Raw genomic sequence first — 14464 nt, forward strand, 5'->3', positions numbered from 1 at the left:
CAAGGGCATTGGATAGAAGACTCCAAGAAGATTTGGCCAGAGATGCAAGAGAAGGCCCTAAGGTTCTCATGAGCCTTAGGGTAGATTTTGGGCCCATGGCTAAGTATGAGCCCACTTATCTTTGTACATATTAGATTAGGATTTCATTATTTTTGGACCTTGTATTTAGGGCTCCATAATGTAGGTAGGGTACCCTAGAAATATTGGATTTTTCAGCCCTTGTATTTTAAGGCGCCTAGAATAGTTTTTGTATTAGGGGTACTTTTGTAATTTCACATGCACTAAGTGAATATTTGATGTGTGTGTTGGGAAATAAATTTAATTGAATTGGTAGAAGCCCAATCCAATTAAATTTTAGAGGGGGAGGTGAGCATTTGCTTACTACACCCCATTGCCACATCATATAGTCACACTTTGTGCATGTTCTTCATGCTTTACATGCCTCATGACACCTAAGCACACTTAGTGGAGAATCTTGGAATTGATCTTGGATTAGTGGGTTGAACCATAACTGAAATTCACTAATCATAATTAGTGAAATTTTGGCTCCAAAATTTGGCTCCACAAATTCAATTTCAAATTCAAGTGAAATTTGAATTGAAATTCAAATTTCCCTCCAATTTTGTGTGACACTTAGGCTATAAATAGAGGCCATGTCTGTGCATTTTTTTTCAACTTTGATCATTTGAAAATTAAACTTCAGATTTCAGAGCTCTTTTAGAGCACAAAATTTTGTGCTCTTGTCTTCCTCTCCCTTCATTCATCTCCTTCTTCCTCCAAGCTCTTATCCATTGCCTCCTATGGTGGTGAGCTTCTTCTAGACTCATCTTCTCCTTGAAGTAGCGTCTCCTCTCTCTCTTTCTTCACCATTCCACTGTCTTTCATCTTCCAAGAAGCAAAGGAATCCATTGATGAAGAAGATCCTAGGCCTACAAGCTCGAATGGAGCTTACATCATGGTGCTACCCAACTTGTAATAGGTGTAACAAAACTGTTCTAATGCTTGATGGCCCATTTACACGTTTGTGTGGAAGATACAATGAGAAAATTTTGTTAAGGTAATATGCTACTTAGACTTGGTTGGGTATTAACTTTCTTGAAATTTTTTCCCCATTATGGTTTTTCCTTTAAAAGATTTTACTGATTTGAGGTTTTTCCTCAGTTCTATGCAATAGATAGGTATAGGCTCGAAGTCATAGTGTATCAAACAAACATAACTCTAATTTTGTCTTATGGAATCAAGAATGTTTGCACCTTATAGGGAAGACTGCTCAAGAGATAAATCAAATTATGTTTGATGTAAGTGATTCAGCATCACGATTGCTTATCAATTTGTTACTTCTGATTATGTTATGATTCCTTGAATCTTATGTCTCTGAATTCGTGTGTGCAAGGGTGGTGATAAAAATGTTAATATCTTTCCAAACCCACTACATAATGTCTTGGGTCATACTCTACCATTCAAGGTTCGGGTAAAACCTAAGTACAGGAATTCATCTATGCAGAAAATATCTAATGACTCGACTATAATGAGAGCTATTCTGGATTTCCTCTCAAATGAGGAGGTACTTAAATCATTAACTCCTTATACTGTTGTACTTAAATCATTTCCTCTCAAATTTATAGTAATCCTTATATTGTTGCATGTTACTCCTAACTAACTAACTAACTAACTATATATATTCCTCCTTTATGCTATTTTCTCAATTCTAGGTGAGCAAAGGTAGTATCTAAGTTCAAATTAGATTGGCAAATCTGAAACAATAGACAATGATGCTTTTAATGCAATAACAACTGAATTTTTAAACTCTTTGACTACTTCTAGGCTACCTAATCATAAAATCAATGTTAAGATTGGTTCACCAATAATGCTATTATGAAACTTAGACCAAAATGAAGGGCTCTGTAATGGTACTAGACTTATAATCACAAGGCTAGCAAATCATATAATTGAAGTTGAAATCATCTCAGGCAAAAATACTTGTCCATAGGATGTCAATGTCTCCTCCTCAATGACAATGGACCTTCAAGATAATTAGAAGATTGTTTCCAATTATTGTATCTTATGCTATGACAATTAATAAACCTCAGGGGTAATCATTAGCCAGTGTCGATTTATATCTACCCAAACCAGTTTTTCGCTATGGAAAATTATATGTTGAACTTTCAAGAGTGTAAAACAAAAAAAGGATTAAAAGTAATTATACATGACAAAGATAGAGACCCTTTGACCACAACTACCAATGTTATCCAAAATCTCTAACAGGTTTTGTTAACTAGATCCTATATTATATTTTACTATTTTGCCTATTTCTAGACTATTAATATTCATTTACCAAACTGATTATCCAAGCCTTCAACTATATTATTTTGTAGTTGTCCATTTTGTTTGCCAAAAACAATTCTGCTTTGACATGTTTGGCTTTCTAATTCTGATTTATTCAGCAAGCACACTCACTTCACAACCATGAATGACAATAAATCAAACACGATGTTCTACTATTTCAGTATTAACTTTCATCCTTTTGAATTTAGTGTACCTTTCAGTGGAACTCACTTCTAACTAATAGGTTTCACCATTACTTAGATTATAATACATGACATTATTCATTAAATACCTATCTAACCGTATTCAATAATTCATTTTGCAGAAATTCATAGGCTTTTACATATACTATCTTTATTATGCATTTTGGTGTGACACAATTTTTTGCTAACACAAGTCTTCCTCCTAACCTCTAAATTAACTTCTAAAATTTATTTCACATGCTCTCTACTACATATTCCTTATTTAAAAGATTTAACTCTACATTCTATACTAAATTTTAGGAACGTGTAAATTATAGGTCACCCGGTTCTGGATCCATTGTCATTCATCTGCACTTTCGCAACAACAACACTTTAACAGTAATAGGTTTTCCTACAAAGCTCTAACCAAATTTGCACACTTTTAGAATAAATTTTACATTCGCTATCTTCACTATGCATTTTGGTACGAGGCAATCTTATATTCATTTATCAAGCTGATTATTAAGGCCTTCAACCATATTATTTTGTAGTTGTTCATTTTGTTTGCCAAAAGCAATTGTGCCTTGACAAGTTTGGCTTACTAATTCTGAATTATTCAGCAAGCACACTCACATCACAACCATCAATGACAATAAATTAAACATCGTGTTCTCCTGTTTTAATTTAATTTTTACTAATTTAACTTTTTATTAAATATAGCAATCAAGCTCTCGCATTGCAAGCTCAAACACCCATTAAATTCTCATTTTTTTTCTAATCACTATTGTTTTTTCTTATTTACTTAAGATTTTTAATTCTCATTTGTGTATCCAGTTAGCAAACTTTGTGACAAATTTACAGCAATCACTAAATTTTAAATATTTTGTTTTATCTTAAATTACCAACTTACACAATGGCTGACTATCAAACATTATTTAATACTTGGCTTTCATAATATGTTATCATCTTATAAACAATACTTATTATCATAACTTCAACAATAATATTCTCTAATTAAACAAATCCAAAATTGAACAAACCAGCGTGAATAACAACATCCTATGCATACGCAAAGGTTCTGCACTAGTTTAGTCAAAACCACACACATATCTTCAATTTAAGCATAAAATTAAAAATTGTTTATTATAAGAACATGGTTAGATTCAATCCCTGGTCCTTGTAAATATTTAAATTAGAAAGAACCAATAAATCAAGTTAACTATTTAATAAAACAATGACAAATAAATATAAGTTAAATATAAATTTATAAATTATCATAAACCAAGTCATTTGAGTCAACTGTTGACTCACTGAGTCGACCATGACCCAGTGACCCAATACCCCAACTGAATCATTAATCAATGACCCTGACCCAATAATGACAAATATATATAAGTTGAATATAAATTATCATATACCATTATGATAGTTTGGAAAAAATGTTCCATTAAAAAAATTAAAGGGGGACTTTTTGGAGAAAACTTATTTGCTTTTCCATTTATAATAAATTCTACTGAAAGATGACGGAAGCATCTAAATAAACAATAAGATTAGCTGATTTAATATGGATATTTCATTTCTTCCCATTAAAAAATTACAAGATGAGAAAAAAAATTAACAATGACAACAAAATACAAAAAATGATGACAACTCATCCAAATAAGATTTCTTTGATTCTCACATATTAACCGGATGATAAAAGCATGGAATCCACCTAATTATACGATCGCATAGTGGGCATCGAATTACTAGTTGTTCTACAATGCCATAAAAAGTTATGCCACTGCAGCTAGTAGAGAAGAGAAAAAGTTTTGGAATGTTTTGAAAATCTTGAAGGTTGCTTATTTGGTGAAGAACTTCTTGGTCTATGAACCTTGACCCAATAGTATTTTGAAAGAAAAAACCTCCTCCAAAATCAACTAGGGGCCTAAAATCGTATATCACAAATCCAGTCTCATTGTTGTGGTAGTAAACAAGGCTCTTCTGTGACCAGATCAAGAACAACAAATTAAAATAACAAAAAATAAAGAATAATTTTTTTAACTAATAAGAAAAGTATGCATTTATTATGTTATATATGTTAGAGATAGTGATAGAGGTACCAAAATATCAATAATTGCTTGCCATGAAAAATGAACAGGGCAATCTAGGTTGTTTAAAAGAAAGTTGAACAATGCAGAAGTATCCATGACAAAGTAAAACAAGAATAGAAGGAGACGACTCTCACTCTATATATAGTGAGTCTGAAATGAATTTCAACTTTATATTGATCTTTCTCACATTAATATAAATGAAAGAAACTACTTTTATTGAACCGTTTCATGAAATTTAAGAAGGAGAGATGTAAATCACATAAAATTGCTTTATTTGAGGAAAACACAATTTGTTGACTTTGCAAAGTTAAAGGAACCACCCTTAAAATAAATAATTAAAAGTAATTAAATATATTTAATTTTTTTCTTGATTTCTAAGAGGTAGACTAATTCCTTGCTTGTATCAATAAGATATTGAAGAAAGGTTTTAGTCAAAATGGAAATTTTAGTATTAAATTTTTTATTTAAATATGATTTTAGTTCATGTAAAATCAATAAATTTTATTCTAGTTCTTGTAAAACAAATTCTTTTATTTTCAGTTAAAATCATTATAGCTTCTACTATTATGTATCACTCATTATTTATAGATTTTAAAATGAACTGTAGAGAACAAAAGTAGTCATTTTTGGTTTTGAAGGGATCAAAAAAATATTTTACAAGAATCAAAATTAAAATATTCATTTTACATAAACCAAAAATATGCACTATCATATATAATTTCATACTAATTTTTTTAACTATAATATAAATAATAAAATTTCAAATATATATATATTGAATTATATAGCGGTATTAAATATTAAATTTTACCGTAATTACTTTTGTTTTGATATGTTTTCTATAAACATAGATTAATATAGAAATGTCATATATTTAATAAACATATTTTATTAATTAAATTTGATAAATATTTTATAATTTTAATATTTATTAAGGTTACGATAGGTATTATATATTCTATTTAATAAATACAATAACTAATACTATATAAAATACTATATAAGGAAAAAACTATTTATTTATTTATATATATAATATTTTAATAACACTAAATACTACACTAATATTTGTGTTCAAGTCTATTTTACTTTTTCTATTTGGAAATTTTCAAATATGTTTAATAAACTTATTTTTTAAAATAACAAAAAATATAAATTTGATATATCTCTCTCCATGTATAATGATGATGATTGTTTCCTTGTCTTATACACAAATATCATTTTTTTTATCATCATACACAAACATAATTTACATGTCAAGTGATATTAAGTTGAACATGATACTTAAGTTATCGTAAATCTTTTAATGCATATCTTTTATTCATTTGGATAAAAAAAAATTGTTGATATCATTAATGTAATACTTATTTAAATATATAATCAAATATATATATTTTTCTTAAATGACATTAATTATACATTTATTATAGCATATCATGAGTATGAGACATGTACGCATTAAATGTACGCGAGAGATTCATATTAAAAAATATAGCATTTAATAGAGTTATATTATATTTATTATATATAATAAATATCACATTTTATAATACTATTAAACTCAATCATTTATTCTATTTATGAAATACTATAATAAATTCCATTAAATATAAAATGTTTATTGTTAAATAAATACTACATAAATACAAAAAAATGTTTTATTATTTAGTCTTTTCAAGTTTAATTCCCTTATATATATTAGAATATATTTGAAACTAATGAAATATTTATTATTGTTGTATTTTTTTTCCTCCCAATAAGTATCATTTACATTTAAGAAAAAGTATTATTTTCACTAGACACAACCCCATTAGTATTATTAAGGTAGTATTTGTGTACATGTAGTATTTATGTGAGGAATTTGTTAGCATAACCCCATGTCACTTGTTGTTTTTAGCAATAAGGTAGCAAGTAGTAACTAAATTATTTTAAAACGCACTCAGGGTATAACTTGCTAACATACTACTATAAATATTATTTTCCTTATTACAAAAAAATGACAATTTCAAAAAAATTAATGGGTGTATATTAGCAAAACAACACTTGAAAAGAATAAATAATAAAATATTTAATTTGTATTGATGGGAATATATAAATAAATATTTTTTATCAATGACATTAATCATTGTATTTATTAAAAACAATAAATAACTAAATTTAATAGTGCTATTAAATGTTATATTTATTACATATAATAAATATAATTTATGTCTATTAAATGTTAATTTTTTAATATATATATTGCATTTATTATATGTAATAAGTATAACATGTATTATTACTATTAAAATTATATTTAGTTGATGGCATAATTAATGTTTGTTAACCTACACCCACTTATTATTTAAAAAAAATAAAGTAACAAAGCTATGAATACAAATATCTTAAAATGTACCAAGGTATAATTTATTAACTTATTTCTTCTAAATACTAAGTTGATATAGGTAAACAAACACTTATATATATATATATATATATATATATATATATATATATATATATATATATATATATATATATATATATATATATTAAAAAACTATTCATTACAATTCATTTTGTGGTTATATATCACATAAAGTAGTTATAGTAACTTTGACAAGTTTATTAATTATCATTCATTTAGTGAAATTTCATAATTTTTAAACTATTAATTTAATTATAAAGTAAGAAAAAGAATATCATAACTAAAATTTCTTTAATGGTGTAAACAAATTCTTTATTTATGCAAATAGAATAATTTTTACTTTTGTTATGATAATTTAAGCTTAAATATACTTTTGGTCCTTGTCATATAATGCTTTGAGGAATGTTAGCGGTATTCTCTGACACCCTGTTAGAGATTTTTTTTATGATTTGTTATAATTTATTAGATATCATCATTTTGGTAGGTTTTGCTTACCAACTAATATAAATTAGGAAGTAAAACTTACAAAAATAATTGTTTTAATAAATTTTAACCAATCAGAAAAAGTGTCAATGGCATTTGCCTAATGCTTTTATTGATTTTGGTTCTTATAAAAAAAATTTGTTAAACTGGTGCTTGTAAAACTTTTTTTGTATATATTTTGATAGGTAGTTTTTTTTAAGAGTTGTTATTTTGTTTTACTCCTTGTAAAATATTGAGACTTCAAGAGTATTGCATTGAGACTTACATATTAAAATATTCTTTTATTATTTTTAAATGAGCCTTCTTGTGATGTTTTTTTTTATCTCATCATTTTGTAAATTTTTTAGAAAAAATATTTCTTGATTTGATCACACATGCACACATAGGCACGCACACACATGCACACACACGCACACACACATCTTAAGTTGTTTTACATGAATCAAGAAAATTAAAGCTAATAAAAAGATGAAAAAGAATAATAATTTTATAAACAATTGTTATTTTAGTTTTTCAATATAACATTACTTAATATTTTCCACTTATAACCCTTATAATATTAATGATATGGGCTATAAAACAAAAATTGAATTAATGATGATAAGATTAATTTTGTAAAATTGTTGTTCTCTTTCATTTATTTATTGATTTTTCTTTATTCATATAAAACAACCTAAGACGATAAATATAATTAGATGAAGGGATTAATATATTAGTATTTCATTAAGAAACCAAAGTGAAATTTATTAAGAGTATTGGTGGAAAAAGTTATTACTAGTGCATTGAAAAACTAAGATGTCATTTATTTTGGAATAACTTTTTTTTTTCAATTGCAATACTTATTTTGGGACTGAGGGAATATTTAATATAGGTAGTAAATATATTATATTCAATAAATGATGACAAAGTTAATTAATTAATGATATTAAATATATTATAATTAATTAATGACATTAAATATTTATTAAACATATATTAAATGAGTTTTGCTTGATATTATTTACACTTCACTATAATGTCATGTTATATATGTAATGAAGGGATAAAGGGGTTTCAATGGTTTCTATTTGTTATAAACTATGATATTCCTAGTTTCACATTACTCTAAGAGGAGGGAGGATATCGATAAGAATTTATTTAAGTTCTCATTCATGGTATTTTTCTTTAATTGTCTTGTGCTATCATATTCACATTGCAACAAATAATTCTTTTAGTAATGAGAAAATTGTAACTTGTGTTCTTTATTTGGTCTCTATTTCTCTCATTCTTTTTTCAGTCTAACTTTAAGTTCTTTCTCTTTTATTATCTCTTCTCTTTATGTTTTTCTTTTCTTTCTACAAAGAGAGCTTTAGGAGTTCTTCTTCTGCTTCGTTTCAAGCTTTAAGATTTTGGCAAAAAAGTAGTGAAGTAGATCTTGCGACACTATTGAAAGTTTGGAAAGGACAACCATTATGGAAGTATGAGTAAGTGAGTGAGTTAGGGTTTTCATGGGAAATATGCTATAAGGTGTTGGATTTGGAAGTGAGAATCCAATTCCTAGCTAAGGAGTCAAAATGTGTGCATTCCCATAACATTTTTAAAGAAACTAAATCCCTAGATATACCTCAAAATCCAAACTAGCACAAGTATATCACAATAACCTTCAACTAAACACATGTTCTTTTTTCAAAAACCAAGTCCAAAGTTTTTTTTTTAATTTTTCATCCTCATAGTGTGTTACCTTAATTGTTCAAATTTGATTATATAATGTTTGATATAGGTTTTTTTTTCCACCAAAGTGGGTTAAAAACTAAAAGTAATTACTATAACGGATTAGTCAACAAAGTATTTATCAAAATGGATATTTTTTTATCATGTAGGACTAGAAGGCGACACCTTGAGTTACACCTTGCATTTTTTTTATTTGTCTTGTAGTAGGAAGTGTCATCTTGATAAATTTCATCTTGTCAGATGGCGACATTAAATATCTGTTTAATGTCTAGATCTGATGATATATTTTCACTCAATTTAACATTAGCTAAGCTTATGCGAAATACTTGTAAAATTAAACTCTTATCTTTACAATAATTTATTTTCACCTCAACCAATAATGTTTTTGTTATATTGATGAGACCACTTATAATAAGTATAAATATATAATTAATTATGGAAATGAGTACTATGGTTATTAACGAAATATGAAGTAATAGGATTACATATTAAAATTTAATTATGTTTTTGTTATATTGATTATGCATTAATTATACTATTTATTAAACATAATAAATATTTAAGTTTTAAAGATTTATGAAAGTTTACCTCTTTATTATTGCATATCATGAATATGAGATATGTACGCATTAAATGTATGACAGAGATACATGTTAAAAAATCTAATATTTGATAGAGTTATATTATATTTATTATTGTAATAAATATCACATTCAATAATACTATTAAACTCAATATTTTACTCTATTTTGGAAATACTTTATTAAATTCTATTAAATATAAATTTGTATTTTTAAATAAATACTACATAAATAAAAAATGTTTTATTATTTAGTCTTTTCAACTTTAGTTCCCTTGTATATATTGGAACATATTTAAAAATAAGTATTAATGAAATATTTATTATTATTATAATATTTATTTTTTCTCCCAATAAGTATCTTTTATATTTCAACAAAAAAGTATTATTTTTCACTAGACAACCCATTAGTATTATTAGGGTAGTACTTGTGTACATGTAGTATTTATGTGAGAAATTTGCTTAACTAATTCTATGTCACTTGTTATTTTCGCAATAAGTTAGCAAGTAATAACTAAAATTATTTTAAAACACACTCAAGGTATAACTTGCTAACATACTACTATAAACATTATTTTCCTTATTAAAAAAAATGACAATTTTTTTAAAAGATAATGGTGTATATTAGGAAAACAACACTTAAAAATAATAAATAATAAAATATTTAATTTGTATTGATGTGAATGTATAAATAAATGTTTTTCTGTCAGTGACATTAATTGTTGTGTTTATTAAATACAATAAATTACTAAATTTAAAAGTGTTATTAAATGTTATGTTTATTACATATAATAAATATAGTTTATGTCTATTAAATGTTAATATATATATATATATATATATTAAAACTCATACATTTAAAAGATATCTATTGCATTTATTATATGTAATAAATATAACATGTAATAGTATTATTAAATTTAGTTATTTATTTAATTTAATAAACACGATAATTAATATCATTGAGAGAAAAATATTTATTTATATATTAACAAAGGTGTTTGTTAATCTACACCCACTTATTATCTAGAAGAAATAAAATAGTAAAACTATAACTACAATATCTTAAAATATACCAAGTGTAGCTTACTAACTTATTTCTTTTAAAAATTAAGTGAATGTAGATTAACAAACACCTTTATATATATATATATATATATATATATATATATATATATATATATATATATATATATATATATATATATATATATATATATTAAAAAATTATTAATTACAATTCATTTATTGAAATTTTATAATTTTAAACTATTAATTTAATTATAAAATAAGAAAAATAATATCATAATTAAAAGTTCTTTAAAGATGTAAATAAATTATTTATTTATGCAAATAGAATAATTTTTACTTTTTTTATCATAATTTAAGCTTAAATATACTTTTGGTCTTCGTAATATAACGCTTTGAAATGTTAATGATATTCTCTCACACTCTCTCTTAAAGACTCTCTTTATGATTGGTTATAATTTATTAGAAATCATCATCTTATTAGGTTTCGCTTCTCCGTTAATATAAATTAGGAGAGACAAATATTAAATGAGAATTGAAGTAAAATCTACCAAAATGATTATTTTAAAAATTTTAACCAAGAAAGTCTTAGAAAGAGTGTGTGAGACCAGAGTGTCATTGACATTTCTCTAATGCTTTTATAGATTTTGGTTCTTATAACATTATCTTTTTTGTTAAAATGGTTATGGTAAAACCTTTTTCATATTTTATATTTTAATTGGTAGTTATTCTTTTAAGAGTAGTTATTTTGTTTTACTCCTTATAAAATGTTGAGGCTTCAAGAGGGTTGCATTGAGACTTACATATTAAAATATTCTTTTTATTTTTATTTTTAAACTAGCCTTCTCGTGATGCTTTTTTTTTATCTCATCATTTTTCATTTTTTATAGAAAAATATTTCTTTATATTATTACATAAATACCACCCACCCACCAACACCCCCCCCCCCCAACACAAACACACACAAAATACTCCCTCCGTCCCCAAAAAAGTTTCATTTTAGATTATTTTACATGGACCAAGAAAATTAAAGCTAATAAAAAGATAAAAAAATAATTTTACAAAACTAAACTTATTAAATAAATGAAAGAGAGTACTCACTCCATCCCATGATAATCGCCATGTAAGCAGAAAAAAAAATTATTTTAGTTTTTCAATATAACATCACTTAAAATTTTTCACTTACAACCCTTCTTATATTAATGATATGTGCTACAAAAACAAAAATTGAATTAATGATGCTAAGATTAATTTTGTAAAATTGTTATTCTCTTTGATTTATTTATTGATTTTTCTTTATCTATATAAAACAACATAAGACGATAATTATAATGAGATGGATGGATTAATATATTAGTATTTCATTAAAAAAAGTGAAATTTATTAAGAATATTAGTAGAAAAAGTGATGAATGGTGCGTTGGAAAACTTAGATGTCATTTATTTTGGGATAAGTTTTTTTTTCCAATTGAAATACTTATTTTGGGACTTAGAGAATATTTAATAAAACTTGTAAGTGTATTATATTCAATAAACAAAGTCAAAGTTAATTAATTAATGACATTAAATATTTATTAAATGAGTTTTATTTGACATCATTTACACTTCACAATAATCTATGTTACACTTCACAATAATCTCATGTTATATATGTAATGAAGGGATAAAGGGGTTTCAATGGTTCATGTTTGTCATAAACTATGCTATTCCTGATTTCACACTACTATAAGATGAGGATATTAATCAAAATTTATTTAAGTTCTCATTTATTGTATTTTTCTTTAATTTTGTTGTGCTATCATTTTGACATTGCAACAAATAGCTCTTTTAGTAATGCAAAAAATTGCAACTTCTAGTTCTCTATTTGTCCTATATTTCTCTCATTCTATTTTATAATCTAACTTTAAGTTCTTTCTCTTTTATTATCTCTTCTCTTTATGTTTTTCTTTCTACAAAGAGAGCTTGAAGAGTTCTTGCTACTTCATTTCGAGCTTTAAGATTTTGGCAAAGGAGGAGGAGTGGAGTAGATCTTGGACCATTATTGAAAGTTTGGAGAGAACAACCATTATGGAAGTATGAGTAAGTGAGTGAGTTAAGGTTTTCATGGGAAATATGCTATAAGGTGTTGGATTTGGAAGTGAGACTCCAATTCTTGGCTAAGGAGTCAAAATGTGTACATTCCAAATAACATTTTTAAAGAAACTAAATCTTTATATATATATATATATATATATGGATTTTTTTTTAATTTTTTGACCTCATAGGGTGTTACATTAATTGTTCAAATTTGATTATACAATGTTTGATATACGGTTTTTCCACCATATTGGGTTAAAAACTAAAAATAATTACCACAACGAGTTATTCAACAAAGTATTTACCAAAATTGGTATTTTTACCAAGTAGGAATGTAGGAGGCGCAACCTGAGTGGTTGTTTGTCCTGTAACAGGAGACACCATCTCAATAAAGTTCATCTTGTCAGGTGTCGATACTAAATACCTATTTGATGTCTTGATCTAACAACATACACTACTGAAAAATGATATTTAATGATGGTTTTTGGGGCCTTTTAAAAGTGGTTTATGCTGTCATTGTAGTCGACATCGTGAAAAGTTTATATTTTCCACAACGGTTTCCAAACCGTCTTAGAATATTACAATTTATAAAATGGTTGTCTTAGAACTATCTTAAAAATTGTTATTTAAAAAAAAAGAATGGATGCTTCTAAGACAATTCCTAGGAAAAACTATCTTAAAAGTGAACCTTCTAAGACTGTTTTTTTTGGAACAGCTTCTTAGAAAGTGGACTTTCTAAGACAGTTTTTTAAAGAATTGTCTTCAAATCTCTTTTTAAAAAGAATTGAAAAAGAGGATTCTAAGACAATTTTTCAAAAAATCGTCTTAGAATGCATTTTTTTAGAAATTAAAAAATTTAAAAGTATAAATTATCAGATCATGAAAAACAAAAAATATTTACAATGCAAATCTTTCTTTCTCACAGTGTCCTTAATATAACATTCTAAAACTTGTTATGTAACAACACCAATATAATAAGAAGATTAAGAGAAACTAACCATGTAAGCTTGATGGATGAGAACCAACTATGTACCATCTACATCAAGAATTCAAGTATTGTATACGTCATCAATCTGATCCTTTGTAGGAACTACCCGTAATAACGAGCTTGCAAAATGAATTTGTTTATCATAAAGGGATTCGTTGTTCCTGACTCTGCTTCACCTTAATTATTATTTGAACAAGTAAAGTTATGTCTTGGTCCAAGTGAGAATAGCATTTCTCTTCTGCATGTCAATGGAGTTTTGAAAAATCCAAATATCTTAGAAATAGATAAAGAGATAGGAATTTATCTAACGAACCACACTCTTTCATATATGTCTAGAGTCCATTGATGAGAAGGGACTGGGGAAAGCTTGAACCCAATTCCTACCGTGATGAATAAAAGTGCAATTAAAATTCTTAGATCTAACGTTGCATTTGGCTTCATGCTCCAAAATAGTAAAGCACTACACCTCTTCAGTTTAATTGAAAGTCCTTTTTTTTTCACACTCAGAAAGCTCATTCCACCATGGCACAAAACTAAAATTCCCTTTGGTAGTTGGGAACATTGTCTCACCCCTTCTTCAACATTAATACTA

Source organism: Glycine max, chromosome 1 (assembly GCF_000004515.6).
Source record: "Glycine max cultivar Williams 82 chromosome 1, Glycine_max_v4.0, whole genome shotgun sequence".
NCBI classification, from domain to species: Eukaryota; Viridiplantae; Streptophyta; class Magnoliopsida; order Fabales; family Fabaceae; genus Glycine; species Glycine max.